Source organism: Amphiura filiformis, chromosome 10 (assembly GCF_039555335.1).
Source record: "Amphiura filiformis chromosome 10, Afil_fr2py, whole genome shotgun sequence".
Classification (NCBI taxonomy): domain Eukaryota; kingdom Metazoa; phylum Echinodermata; class Ophiuroidea; order Amphilepidida; family Amphiuridae; genus Amphiura; species Amphiura filiformis.
Window position 1 is genome coordinate 52,236,871 of NC_092637.1, and position 15,060 is coordinate 52,251,930.

The following is a 15,060-nucleotide window of genomic DNA, read 5'->3' on the forward strand; positions in this document are numbered from 1 at the left end:
ACAACCTGTCAGAGATGTATCATAGATTAGTAGGACTTACCTCATGTATTTTTGTAAATGTATCAGTACTAACATATATCATGCACAACTCATAGTTTGTATGTAAACTACATTTCAAGACTGTTTTTCTGAAACTTGCTTGGTCTATTAGAAATTTTAGTTATGAACTAAAATTCGAAAATTGTGCAATTTTTGAATTTACTCCAGAATTAATTTTTGGAATAAGAATTCACTGGAAATAATTTAAGCATAATCAACTGTTTTCCATATAGTTGTTCCATGTGGCAGCACCAACAATTTCTTTTCAGGGACTAAAATCAGAAAATTGTGCATTTTGTATGGTTTTTATTGGGGGGGGGGGGCACAATTATTTGACAAAGTGAGCAATTTTGAATTTAGTCACATGAAATTCATGAGCAAAATTTTGGCAGAATACATGCTAGTGATATGTGTTGTTTTTAGCATTGCAATAATATTACAATAATTCAATTTTTGCAATTGTTGATGTGTCAGGAGTGGATCCGTTCACATTACATTACAATACAATGCAATATGATGCCATAGAATGCAATCAAATTCAATATAATAACAATTGTTTTGGGAACAGAATATGATAATTGACTGTTGCACCTTTGTTCCGTAACCATTAAGGTATAGGACATTTTTTGTTTTTGCTATAGCCCCCGAATGAAATGTATTTAATTATGTTTGTACTCACTCAGGTAGCATTGTGTGTGAATTTTACATCCAAACTAAGTGCTATTCTTTTTTTATGGGCATTTTAGTGTCTAAAATGGCCCAAAATGAGGGTTTTTCAATATTGCAGTCCATATTTCTAATCGTCACCCCCGGGCCCCATAGACTTTACATGTAAAATAGAAAGGCTCATAAAAATTTAATAGCACCTAGTTTGGATGTAAAATTCACACAAAATGCTTTTTGAGTGATTACAAAGATAATTAAATACCTTTCATGCAGGGGTTATGTGGAAATTTTTTTTAATGTATTCCTTGTACAATGAAATGTCCATTGGAAACAAAGGTGGTTGCACTTTTGCAGTCATGTGTGTGTTGGTGTTATTCATCTAGGTAGCATAAAACCATCAACTATTGCAGGTGTGCTTTCTGTCATTCACAAAAAGTAGTTACTTTTTTACGTACTGCTATAAATGAAATTTCTAAATTTTATTGTTTAAAAGCAGAGTGTTTTTCCATTAGATGAATATTTCAGAGTAGGCCATCTGCTTCCATGAACTTGACATGAACAATATGAATATAGAAAGCTCACCCATCCTTTGTATGTAATGTAGTAATGTATGACATGAATAATGTTTTTTCTGCTGAAATTCATAATTGGTACATGTTTTAGGTAATGAACATTTTCTGTAAACCTGTACCTAATTTGGCAGATGTGTGTTATGAAAATGGAGAAGGGCAGCATTCCAGCAAACACAAAACGTATTCCGCATTATTCGCAAGAAGTTAGAAAAGGTAGCCAGAAAATGTTTAAATGTTGGGTTATATAAAGGGTATAAACGTTTTCATAACATTCAAAAACATTTTTGATAGCTTACTTGCAAAATATTCTAATATATTGTTATTTAAGTGTTGCCAAATATTTGGTAAAAAATGTTTGCAAAATGTATTTTAAAATAACATTTTGTATTTGCTGAGTTGTCACTTGGGCATTTTGTTCACTAGACTCCTCATTTGTGACATGATCTGGTCCACGGGGGCCAAAGGCGGCAAATTTGAAACTGAGATAAAGGCAAAAATATAGAGTGAAAAACAATAAAATACATAAGAAAATAGACATCAAAAACTTCGTAACTTTAGAACCAAGTATGCTAGACCTTTGGTGTTTTCAGTTAATGATAGCCTATTGTATGTGTAATGTAATAATTACAGTAACTCAATTTTCAAAATGCCTCCTTTGGCCCCTCAGATTGTGTCACATTTATTCTTTTCATCATGAAGATTGTGGCCCTGGTTATAGTTCAGCTGAAACATGTGTAGATAGCAAACCTCATAAGGCAGCTATATATTATTATCATCGTATGCAGACTCCAAGTATTAGACGTATAATATTGTATGTAACATATCTACGTTATTTAATCTATTGCCATTCTATTTCCAGTAATGTTTAAGTTCTAACGAATGTTTGATGATGAAAAATCGATAATATGTTACATATAATATCTAGCAGAAATATATTATCGATTTTACGTCATCAAACATATGTTAGAACTTAAACATTACTGGAAATAGAATGGCAATAGATTAAATAACGTAGATATGTTACATACAATATTATACGTCTAATACTTGGAGTCTGCATACTGCTTTAGACAATTAATGGAATAAGATCCTTATGATTCACCAGAACTTGAACCAGCAGTCTATGGGTTACAACACTTTACACTCGCACTATGTAATCCCAGGTGCCACAAGCTTTTTTTTTAAATGCTTTTATAAAGTCTAAAGTACAATTATAAAGTCTACTACATCATAGTGAAAGGTGTTACTGTGATTCATTTTTCTTGGACCATTATGATGTTGGGCCATAATATGGGGCCAAAGTCTTGTCAAGTCTTAATCAAGTAATAGTAGTAGTTTGTAGTTAAAAATTTATCAATAGAAATTTGTAATAGAATATATACTACAGACTAGCATATTTTGTTTGGATATCAATGTGTGGTAGAAAATTGCTTAGACAATAGAACCAAATTAGTTTGAGCTTTCTGTCGATCATCGATGCTTTAAAAAATAAATAAATAAATGTAGATATTTATATAGCACTTTATGCGTAAACAGCCTCAAAGTGCTTTACATTTATTCCGCTGTCATTAGAATATGTCGGAACCACATTTGCTGCCTACAAATGGTGCAGGGTTCATCAGTACAGTGACTGTGACTACCCTCAGCTTCCCATTGCACCTGGGTGGGGTGAGGCAATCGAGGCAAAGTGCCTTGCCCAAGGGCGCAACACGGTGGTGGGATGGGGACTCGAACCCATGCACGTTGAGCAAGCTCTCAGATTATGAGGCCAAGGCCGTAACCACTGAACCACCATGTCCATGTCTAATAGACATTGTCTATCCTTATTCTTTATGAAATCATTTAATTGACTATTGTTAATTGTGATAACATGAATCTTTGCATGTAATGATATTAAATAATACAAATTGTCCATTTTGATTCATTCCTTGGCAAGCATTGAAGCAGCATCCATGGTCGATCAAAAGATCAAATAAGTCTGGCTGTGATGCCTAATACACCACTGTAGAATGAAGAAATAGATTTTTATAAGAATGTGTGTGCTACCGTCAGTCAAAGGAGGTTTTGTTATTTGTTATTTAAAATAATATTACAAGGTCCGTATGCTCAAAAGAGTTAGACCGAGTCTAAAGTTAGACCTGGTCTAAGTGGAATTTAGTCCCAGGAAAAAGGACATTTTCCTTTACATTTGTTTAAGTTATTTTGTATTATTTTTTAACTTTGCCTTTAAATCTTTAGAATTTGCTAGCTACTCTAGGAAGGAAATAAGAATAAAGGACCATACCTGATGGAACAAAATTCTACTTAGACCAGGTCTAACTTTAGACCCGGTCTAACTCTTTTGTGCATACGGACCTAGAGTTTATCTCCAATTAATTGGATTTGCAGCTTATGAGGTAAAATAGTAGAATATTAAAAACAATTGATTTTACGCAATAAATGACCCATTTTGCTTAATTATATCACAATGAGAGGATAATGATAGGATACACTTCAGGGTATTGTACACAATTTCAACAGTTTGCTTTACAGTGGTGTGAAATCTCCTCTTTTTAGCTGAATTCCTCTTTTTTGGAAATTTCTTTGAGGTACAATTTTAACTTTCTTTTCATTTTCAGCCCATTTTGAGCATATTTCAGTGCTTTCCTCTGTTTTCCTCTTTTTTTTGAACAAAGTTTCTCTTTTTTCAATAGAGGTCACTCCACACCCCTGGCTGTAATACAGAAAATTGCATAAGGAAGGAGGTAGAGCCCCAAGGAATATTGGAACTGCCAAAAGGAACCCAAAAATGGGAAACATGCCGAGATGCAAATAATAATTAAAAAAAAATTCCAACCCTGTATAGGAATTGTGGTAGAAAGACTAGAATTGGCCATTTGTGGGACTTCAACTGATACCCAAAAAAGGTACTTCTTCAAGACATCAAATTTGATACCCTTTCCGGGACACTAATAAGAAGTATTTTGATACCCTACTGAAGTCCAAGAATCCCCCCTGATTCAGAAGTTGTAAACAAATGGATATTGTTTTACAGTTTGTATGGCAAATTATAACAAATGCTAACATCTTTCTCAGGAAATTCACATTTTTAAAAGCAAGTTAGAAATGTCTTTTGTACAGAATAACAATGTTTATATTATAACAATGTTATTGCGAACATCTAGGTAGATAAACATAATAAAATGAATTATAAATTTCTTCATTAGCTAGACTTACTATTTGTGATAGTTCCATTATCACTCTCATCCCATCAGAGATGCATAATAATCATCAGGCCAATGGTGAAGTACCTGATCAGTCCGCCTGATGATGCATCTCTGATGAGACGGGATACTGTTAATTTGTAGCTATCAAAAATACCAGTAGTAAGTCCAAATGAACAGATTTATATAAGGGACTGTTCACAAACACTTGTAAGGTGGGGCCTGATGCAAAAAGGGGGGCCCTGAAAATTTTTGACCACACATTTTCCTGGAAAAATTTAATTTATATGCTTTTCTATGGAGTTGACCCATAATTTTCATGTCAAAAAGGGGGGTCCTGAAATTTTTGAGGTCTGTTAAGGGGGGGGGGGGGCCCAAAAAAAATTTGCGATGAAATTTTTTTTGCATCAGGCCCCCACTTACAAGTGTTTGTGAACGGTCCCTAATAATACATGTTATTATACTAACAATATAATGTAATCTCTTCAATAATGTATTGTACCTCATGTCAATTTAAAAAAATCATTTTATATGTACCACTAATTTGGCCAAGTTGATGATAATAATTCTGGTGTGTTATTATGACATTGAACTTGGAACACAGTATTTAATGGAGAGATTATCATCTTAGTCATCTCTTCAAATCTATGTTCTTAATTTTGTGCCCATCATTTGGTGAGAAAATTTTCCCTCCTATCCCCTGTGGAATGCATAAGTAAAATATCTTATATAGATATAGCATTCAATGATTAACTGTTGTCTACAGAAGATAGCATTCAATGATTTAATGCTATCTACAGAAAATAGCATTTAATGATTAAATGCTATCTTCAAAAGATATCATTCAATAATTAAATGCTATCTACGGAAGATAGCATTCAATAATTTAATGGTGTCTGCTGAAGATAGCATTTAATGATTAAATGTCTACAGAAGATAGCATTCAATGATTAAATGCTATCTACGGAAGATAGCATTCAATAATTTAATGGTGTCTGCTGAAGACAGCATTCAATGATTTAATGCTGTCTACAGAAGATAGCATTCAATGATTAAATGCTATCTACGGAAGATAGCATTCAATAATATAATGGTGTCTGCTGAAGATAGCATTTAATGATTTAATGCTTTCTACAGAAGATAGCATCAAATGATTAAATGCTATCTACGGATGATATCATTCAATAATTTAATGGTGTCTGCTGAAGATCGCATTCAATGATTTAATGGTGTCTACAGAAGATAGCATTCAATAATTTAATGGTGTCTGCTGAAGATAGCATTCAAGGATTTAATGGTGTCTACAGAAGATAGCATTCAATGATTAAATGTTGTCTACAGAAGATAGCATTCAGTAATTTAATGGTGTCTGCTGAAGATCGCATTCAATGATTTAATGCTGTGTACAGAAGATAGCATTCAATAATTTAATGCTGTGTACAGAAGATAGCATTCAATGATTAAATGCTATCTACGGAAGATACCATTCAATAATTTAATGGTGTCTGCTGAAGATAGCATTTAATGATTAAATGCTATCTACAGAAGATAGCATTCAATAATTTAATGGTGTCTGCTGAAGATAGCATTCAATGATTTAATTCTGTCTACAGAAGATAGCATTCAATGATTAAATGTTATCTACGGAAGATAGCATTCAATAATTTAATGGTGTCTGCTGAAGATAGCATTCAATGATTTAATGCTGTCTACAGAAGATAGCATTCAATGATTAAATGCTATCTACAGAAGATAGCATTCAATAATTTATTGGTGTCTGCTGAAGATCTTCATTTAAATTTGCAAACACGGTGTCTGAATCCAGTAAGTAACATGAATAAAGACCCATACTGTTTCATTGTATTTTTATTAGGCCTATTATATGAAGGTCAAAGTTTGAAAATTTGAGGTACGTCTTAATTTCTTGGTGAGCTAAGAAATGATCATAAAACGTGTAAAATAACATATTGAAGCTTAAATAGACAAAGCGGGCCTAAGTTTGATTTTCTAAAAGCTGAAATGACCAAATACGGGATTAATCTCATCACATAAATTCACATTCACACAGGCGTTTCTCTTCTCTTTTTCTACAATTTCTCTTCTCTTCTTTTAATCCCCGTTGGCGCACGCCAGTTTAAAAAGGGCTGTATAGGCCTATGTATGTACGCTACTGATGTTCATCCCGGGGGGGGCACTGCCATTACAAGGTGGACACCATGCTCGTGTTCAAAAACGTGTAAAAAGGGTAGTTTTTCACGAACGGGCGATGTACGCGCGTACAGTGCAAAGGGTGCCAGAATTGCCAAAGTCGGGAAAAAATGGTATACTTTTCCATGCAAAATACTTGCTTTAGGCTTTTTTAGGGTACCAAAGTTTAATAGCAAAATAAAAAGGGTGAAATAGGCTATGTTTGGCTTCTATCAGAACAAATCGTAGGGTAAAACATTAAGGAAGATCAAACTACTTATATTAAACAAAAAAAATGAACATGAATGTTTACTTTATTAGTGTTAAAAAAATGGCAAAATACTTGTTTAGGGTATGTTTTGCACGCGCTGAGTAATACTCGTTTAGGGTGCGTTTCGAGAGTCCATACATGAGCATGGTGTTCATCACGTAATGTAAGCGGCCCCTCCGGGTGTTCATCATATTTGCCGTAGCATAACAACATAGTACATAACCTTGATATTCAATAAGAATAGTCTTAATGGACTGATTGTGTATTTTCAGAAGGAACGTTTGGTAAACTTGAAAGCAAAAAAAAGACGAGCTGGTGGTTGCAAAAGAAAAAAAAACATCTTGACAACAAGATCTGTTCACGTCTGTCTCTAGTTCCTTCCGTATATTTAAGTTGTAGCTGTAAGAAAGCTTGTTTTGTTTGGTAAGTGCTTGGATTTTGTACAAGCTGTATACGTCGCTATTGTCATGTGTCGTGTTTTTATAAACACGTACCAAAAAGTAACTACCCATCATTAATATTCCAAACATGGACGTATACTAAACGCTTACTTGTATGGCAAATTATGCAGTCGAAGCAGAATTTATTTCTGCGTATTATTTACACATCATTTGTTGTAATGGTCCCAATATTGATGCCGCAGCGTATACATTTAAATGAACATAACCCAGAATTTGAAAGTTGCAGCAAAATATTTTCCCCTTGTTTTCAGTCTCCATCAAATTTCTCATTTGTCTGTTTCATACATTTGGATCAAAATATGTGATAATCAATACATGTAAGGGGCCGTCCATAATTTTCGCCATTTTCACGTACGTACAAAGCGTACGTAACTTTTTACCCCCCCCCCCTCCCTCCCTCGAGTTACGTACAAATAAAATGGCGAAAAATTTCCACGTAGGCCTACTACTGATAGCAAAATTTAGATGTTGGGTTGGGATTGGAGTTGAGGTTAGAGTTTAGGTTAAAGGTTCGATTGGGTTTAGGGTTACGGTTATATTAGTGTTCATAGTTGGTTCTGGATTAATGTTTTTCCAGATAAGTTTAGAAATGCGGAAAAACTTCCTTTTTAAACCATATTTTCATGAAAACGAAAGCCATCAATAAATTGAAATATAGCTTGAAATACCGCCCGAATCTAAACCAAATGCATGGCTAATGCACTCCAAAATCTGCTCAACATGGTATCCTATAGGGCCTACTCTCTTTTACACAACCCCGCGATCACGTCATTACGGTCATATATAAGGGGAACTAGGGTGACATCCCTTGTTTGGTGTATGTTCTTGCAATAAACTATGGGGTTTATGCCTCTTGTCGCAACAGTGACAATCGACATTAGAGCCTTTGCTGCCATTGATCATAGCGCAGTTTGAAAATACTTTTTTTAAGCATTTTGGTATGAAATAAAGCATCATGTTAAATATGTCCACTGTGTATAGTAGACTCAAAATTAAAAGAAAATCTTTGTTTGCATGACATGTTATAGAAATTGTTAAAACGAATTGAACAATGTTAAGTCAATTGGTTACAACTGATGAATAAAATATTGGAAAAACCCATAATTTTTCAGTTTCATTTTTTTATTGCTCAAACAAATCGCCATTTTTCTTACGTACACTTGCCCAGAATTTTTACCCCCTCCCTCCCTCTTACGTACGCTTTGTACGTAAGCGAAAATGGCAAAAATTATGGACGGTCCCTAACAATTGTCATTATTCTTCACAATAGCAATCATAATCCACGTAATGCCAAATTGAAACATGAAGATTTTTATATTTATTCTGAGCAATAAGCCCAAAATGGCATACAATTGCAAGTTTTCCTTTCAGTGGTATAATCAGATTCAAAATTTCCTGATTGGTAGATACTAATAGGCGTATACTCTCTTAAATGGAAAGATTAGGGTGAGGGAAAAGTCCAAATTAAGATTGAGAAATTAGTCTTAAAGATAGAAAATTCAAATTAAATTCCATTGTATTTTCAATCTAATTTTAGACTTGTCCCTCAACACAATCTTTAAGATTGATTTTTCAATCTTTGGTGTTAAGAGTGTAGGCCTAACTCTTGGTCTTCCACTTCTTATCAAGTTGTGCTCTTCTTGCCTGGTCACAGAAAACATTGAACTTGTTGTGTTTTTTAAACATTTAAAAAAAAAAAAAAAATTTGGGACCACTCTTGTGAATAATGACATTCTTTTTTTTAAATTGATTATCACATGTTTTGACCTCCTTCAAATTCAAGAAACAAAATGAATAATCAAATGAGAGCCGAAAACATTTCCTTCCATTGATGCTGAATACAAGGCAATAGGATTTTGCTACAACTTTCAAATCTTGGCTTACTTTCATTTAAATGTACTCGGCGACTTATTTGTTAAGGGGCAATTACTTTTTGGTATGTGTTTATTTCAATTATAGTGTCTTTGCCTATTTTATGATCAAAATTGAAATTGTGCTCAATAAGACTAGAGCCATGTATATATTATGTGGGTGTATATACAATTTATGTATGTTATCTCAATAATTTGCGGTATATGGAGAGATATTGCCTTTTCAGGGATGTCACACGCAACCTCTAACAACATTAATGCTGAAGTTAAACAAAACATCAACGTAAAGAGCACCCCAGCAAACACAAAAACGTTTTTAAAACGTTTTAAATAAGTTATATTTTGGCTTTTGGTTTAGGAAAAAACGTTTTAATAACATTAAAATGTCGGGTTGTATAAAAGTCATGATAACGTTTTAAAACGTTGTGTATGAAAATACACTACAACAATATTTTTAAATGTTTTCAAAAAATGTTATTGTAAACTTTTTGCAGACATTTTTGCCAAATATTGTGTCAATACTTAAATAACATTATGTTAAAATATTTGAACCCAGCAAACACAGAAATGTTCTTAAAATGTTTTTTTCAAAACCTTTTAATAACATTTAAATGTCGGGTTATATAAAGGTCATGAAAACGTTTTTAAAACGTTATTGAAAATATTTTGGGCAAACATTTTTCGCAAAATATTTTTTCAACTCCCAAAATAACATTCTGTTTAGAATGTTTTGTATCAAGTTTTCAAGAATGTTTTTGGAATGTTATTAAAACGTTTTTATACCCTTTATATAACCCGAAATTTAAACGTTTTCTGTAAAACATTTTTGTTCGCTGAGCAGTAGATTATCAAAAAATGTTTTTTAAGGTAATGAAAACGTTTTATACTCTTAATATACCCTTTATATAACCCGACATTTAAACGTTTTCTGACAACCTTCTATAACCTTTTGCGAATGATGTCGAAAACGTTTTGTGTTTGCTGGGACAACGTTAGTTTTTCTAACAGATTCTTAAGAGAAGAATGGTTGTCTCTGAATCTATCCAAATAAACACGATAATTGTGTGAATAAGCAACTATGGCAAGTTTGTATCGATTAAAATTTTATCTACTGCGATGCTTAAAATATAATAGGCCTACTTGGTAATACAGGGTGTATCAAAATAAAGTAAACTGTTTGAAAAATGCCACTAGATTAAAAAGTACGAGGCAATTGGTCAAAATCCTTTAGTTGATAGCTGAATCAACATCTTGTCCTCCCACAACTCTGGCATGTGACCATGAGTAAGGATACAGTGGTGGCTACATGTTTTTTCGTGAACCGTGTAAAATTGCAGTTGCGCAAAGTTAATTAAAATAACATGAAAATCACATGTTTCACCCTTTTCTTTACAGTAACAAAACGCCTTGCAGAATTATTTGGCAATCGGGTGATGGTCCCTAAGATCTCCTGATCTTGCACCTCTGGGTTTCTTCTTGTGCATGTTGTGGGGCTATCTGAAATCAAAGGCTTTCACGAGACGAGTCGTCCTGCAGCCCTTGATGAACTCCCGAGACACATTTAGTGCGCACGTTGACATCCCCATGTAGGACAGACCTCTCATAAGACGTGGTGTGAATGTCATGTTCAGGAGAACTCTGCATACATACATAGGAATGTTGTCCATGCCCGGGTTACCATTTGAAAGACCAAGACTGTACAGTAATACTGTAAAGAAAGTGACTGTAAAGAAAAACATGTGATTTTCATGTTGCTTTGATTTTAATTGACTTTACGCAGCTATATTTTTACTCGACTCACGAAAATAGCCACGAGTCCTTATTAATGGACACACACACCAGTGATTTTACAGTTATGGGAGGACAAGATGTTGGTACAACTATCCGCTATATCATTTTGATTAAATATCCCATACTTTTTAACTCTCTTCACGCGGGTGTCGACTGCAGACGACAAGTTTCAACAAAAAAATTTAAAAGTAAAAAATTTCAGAAATGTGAATTTTCATGACCATATTTGGAATCAGCATGAAAAATGCATTAAAATGAGTACAAACAAGCCTACTATTGGTTCAGTGGTTCTTAAGATAGCTTTTGATAGTTTGAGAAAATACCTGAAAACTTGGACTTTTTATGTTGAAGCCTATGGCTAGCATGCAGAGCGTTAATATAGTGGCATTTTTCAAACTATTTACTTTATGTTGATTCGCCCTGTATACGTGGCAACATGGTGGAAGTTCTAATTCAATGGTCAAGCTGAAAATCATCTTCTCTAACTCAAAATTTTCTGTTGCACTTTGCAAAGCCAAAAAAATGCCAACATGATATTTTTGTTTCATATTTTGAAAGTATTTATTTATAGGCCTAATTGAAAATATTATGTTGAAGATTTTGTTGACTAAACTCCGACTGGGTAGTTTGAATTTGGAAGTAGTTTTAGGAAGATATGAAGGTATACCATACGATGAACGTCTCTGTAAATTATGTGAGTCTGGATTGGTCGAAGATGAACTGCATTTTGTTCTAGTGTGTGATTATTTTAGGAATGAGCGGCAACGTTTTATTCCTAGATACTATCGTGAAAATCCATCTGAACTGAAGTATTGCCAATTCATGCAGACTTCTGATAGCAGGATCTTGAAAAATCTGTGTAAATATCTATTTAATGCATGTAAGAAGAGAGATATATACTTTCGTCAGTAGATGTATACGTTAATATTGTTTATGTAATTTACAATGTATTTTAGGGCCGGAGGCCTTTATATACTGAATAAATTTCCCTCATTTGAGGGAATTGAATTGAACTCATTTTAATAACTACAAGACCAGTAGAGCGAAGAGTTCAGTGTCTTACTAATGATTCAAGTACAATTACTTAAAATTGCGAATTTGAAACAAAAGCAAAAACAAAAAAACACCTTTTCTTCGTTTTGCCTGCGAAGCCTCTCAATTCATACTATTGTTTAGACAAGTTTTAGTACAAGTCTGTGATGTTGTTCTAAGCATATCAAAATACACTAAAATACTATGTCTTACCCAAAACTGAATTAAATAATTATATGCAATTGTGGCATTTGATAACCATTATGGAAACCTACACTTCAGTGCATTTGTACGCTCAAGAAAAGAAAGGGTATACAACTATGCTTGTCATAAGTAAACATGCAAAATAATAAGACACATAAAATGCAGACTGCTTTTCATTGTACAGGTATAATTAAACACTATCTTAAATTATGTATGCGTCCATTTTTGGGCGGAATTTATTTTTATCATGTAAAGAAAATATTTTTGAAAGTACCAAAAGAAAATTGCAGAACTATAAGAATTATAAAGAGAAAGCCTTTCACATCATTGGTTAGAGGCCTTGTCATTTATACAAGAAAATATAATATTTATATTAACTTTATAGTACCAGTTTTGTTTCTATTTCTATTACAAAATTATTTTAAAGGTTTTTTTGTGTATTTATTTATTTCAGTTTTTGTTGTAGAAAGAATAGGCTATGTTAGTTTACTGTTAAAATATCAACTTTAAGAGTCTTCGAGTGCGTAGAGTCCTATATACTACATGGCAAGCAAAGTCACTATTCTGTAAAGATAGCAAACAAGACAGGAAATATAATCCTCAATTGCTTGATATCAAAATAAGTGCATGCAGTTCTATTGAATTGAAGTTGAAACTAATAATATTGACGTCCTCGCTAGTAGCGATGGTCTAGGCATCGTAAAAGGTGACTACTACAGTCTATCCCAAATAAGGCATATAATACTCACAAGTAATATGATGACCGTCTGACAGCTTATAAATTGAATCGCTTACTTCTAGCATCCAGGAAGAAATACATTTGCCAAGGGTAGGACACCTCAGATTTATTCGATATGATTGTGTGGAGTCCAGACCCCCCCCCCCCCCACTAAGGGGTGTTCGTTCGTGGTCGCACTACCTTTGGGTTCTGTTGCTGTAGTATATACTATCCAGAGAGGTTGTGTCACACAGCCTTTAATCATTGAATGCTACCCTTTGTAAACATTAAATCATTGAATGCTATGTATCTTCCATAGACAGCATTAAATCATTGACTGCTATCTTCTGTAGACAGCATTAAATCATTGAATGCTATCTTCTGTAGACAGCATTAAATCATTGAATGATAACTTCTGTAGACAGCATTAAATCATTGACTGCTATCTTCTGTAGACAGCATTAAATCATTGAATGCTATCTTCTGTAGACAGCATTAAATCATTGAATGCTATCTTCTGTAGACAACATTAAATCTTTGAATGCTATCTTCTGTAGACAGCATTAAATCATTGAATGTTATCTTCTGTAGACAGCATTAAATCATCGAATGCTATCTTCCATAGATAGCATTTAATCATTAAATGCTATCTTCTGTAGACAGCATTAAATTATCAAATGCTATCTTCTAATTCTGTAGACAGCATTATATCATTGAATGCTATCTTCCATACAGCATTTAATCATTGAATGCTATCTTACATAAACATCATTTAATCATCGCATGCTATAGACATAGACAGCATTTAACCATTTAATGCTATCTTCTGCAGACAATATTTAATCATTGAATGATATTTTCCGTAGATAGCATTTATTCATTGAACGCTATCTTCTGCAGACAACATTTAATCATTGAATGCTATCTTACATAGACAGCATTTAACCATTGAATGCTATCTTCTGCAGACAATATTTAATCATTGAATGCTATCTCCCGTAAATAGCATTTAACCATTGAATGCTATCTTCTGCAGACAATATTTAATCATTGAATGCTATCTTCCGTAGATAGCATTTAATCATTGAATGCTATCTTCTGTAGACAATATTTAATCATTGAATGCTATCTTCTGTAGACAGCATTAAATCATTGAATGCTATCTTCCATAGATAGATTTCCAATAAATGCTATCTTCTGTAGACAATATTTAATCATTGAATGCTATCTTCTGTAGACAGCATTAAATCATTGAATGCTATCTTCCATAGATAGATTTCCAATAAATGCTATCTTCTGTAGACAATATTTAATCATTGAATGCTATCTTCTGTAGACAGCATTAAATCATTGAATGCTATCTTCTGTAGACAGCATTAAATTATCAAACGCTATTTTCTGTAGACGGCATTTAATCATTGAATACTATCTTCTGTAGACAGCATTATATCATTGAATGCTATCTTCCATACAGCATTTAATCATTGCATGCTATCTTACATAAACATCATTTAATCATCGAATGCTATCTTTCATAGATAGCATTTAATCATTAAATGCTATCTTCTGTAGACAGCATTAAATCATTGAATGCTATCTTCTGTGCATAGCATTAAATTATCAAATGCTATCTTCCGTAGATAGCATTTAATCATTGAATGCTATCTTACATAGACAGCATTTAACCATTGAATGCTATTTTCTGCAGACAATATTTAATCATTGAATGCTATCTTCCGTAGATAGCATTTAATCATTGAATGCTATCTTCTGCAGACAACATTTAATCATTGAGACATAGACAGCATTTAACCATTGAATGCTATCTTCTGCAGACAATATTTAATCATTGAATGCTATCTTCCGTAGATAGCATTTAATCATTCAATGCTATCTTCTGCAGACAACATTTAATCATTGAATGCTATCTTACATAGACAGCATTTAACCATTGAATGCTATCTTCTGCAGACAATATTTAATCATTGAATGCTATCTTCCGTAGATAGCATTTAATCATTGAATGCTATCTTCTGCAGACAACA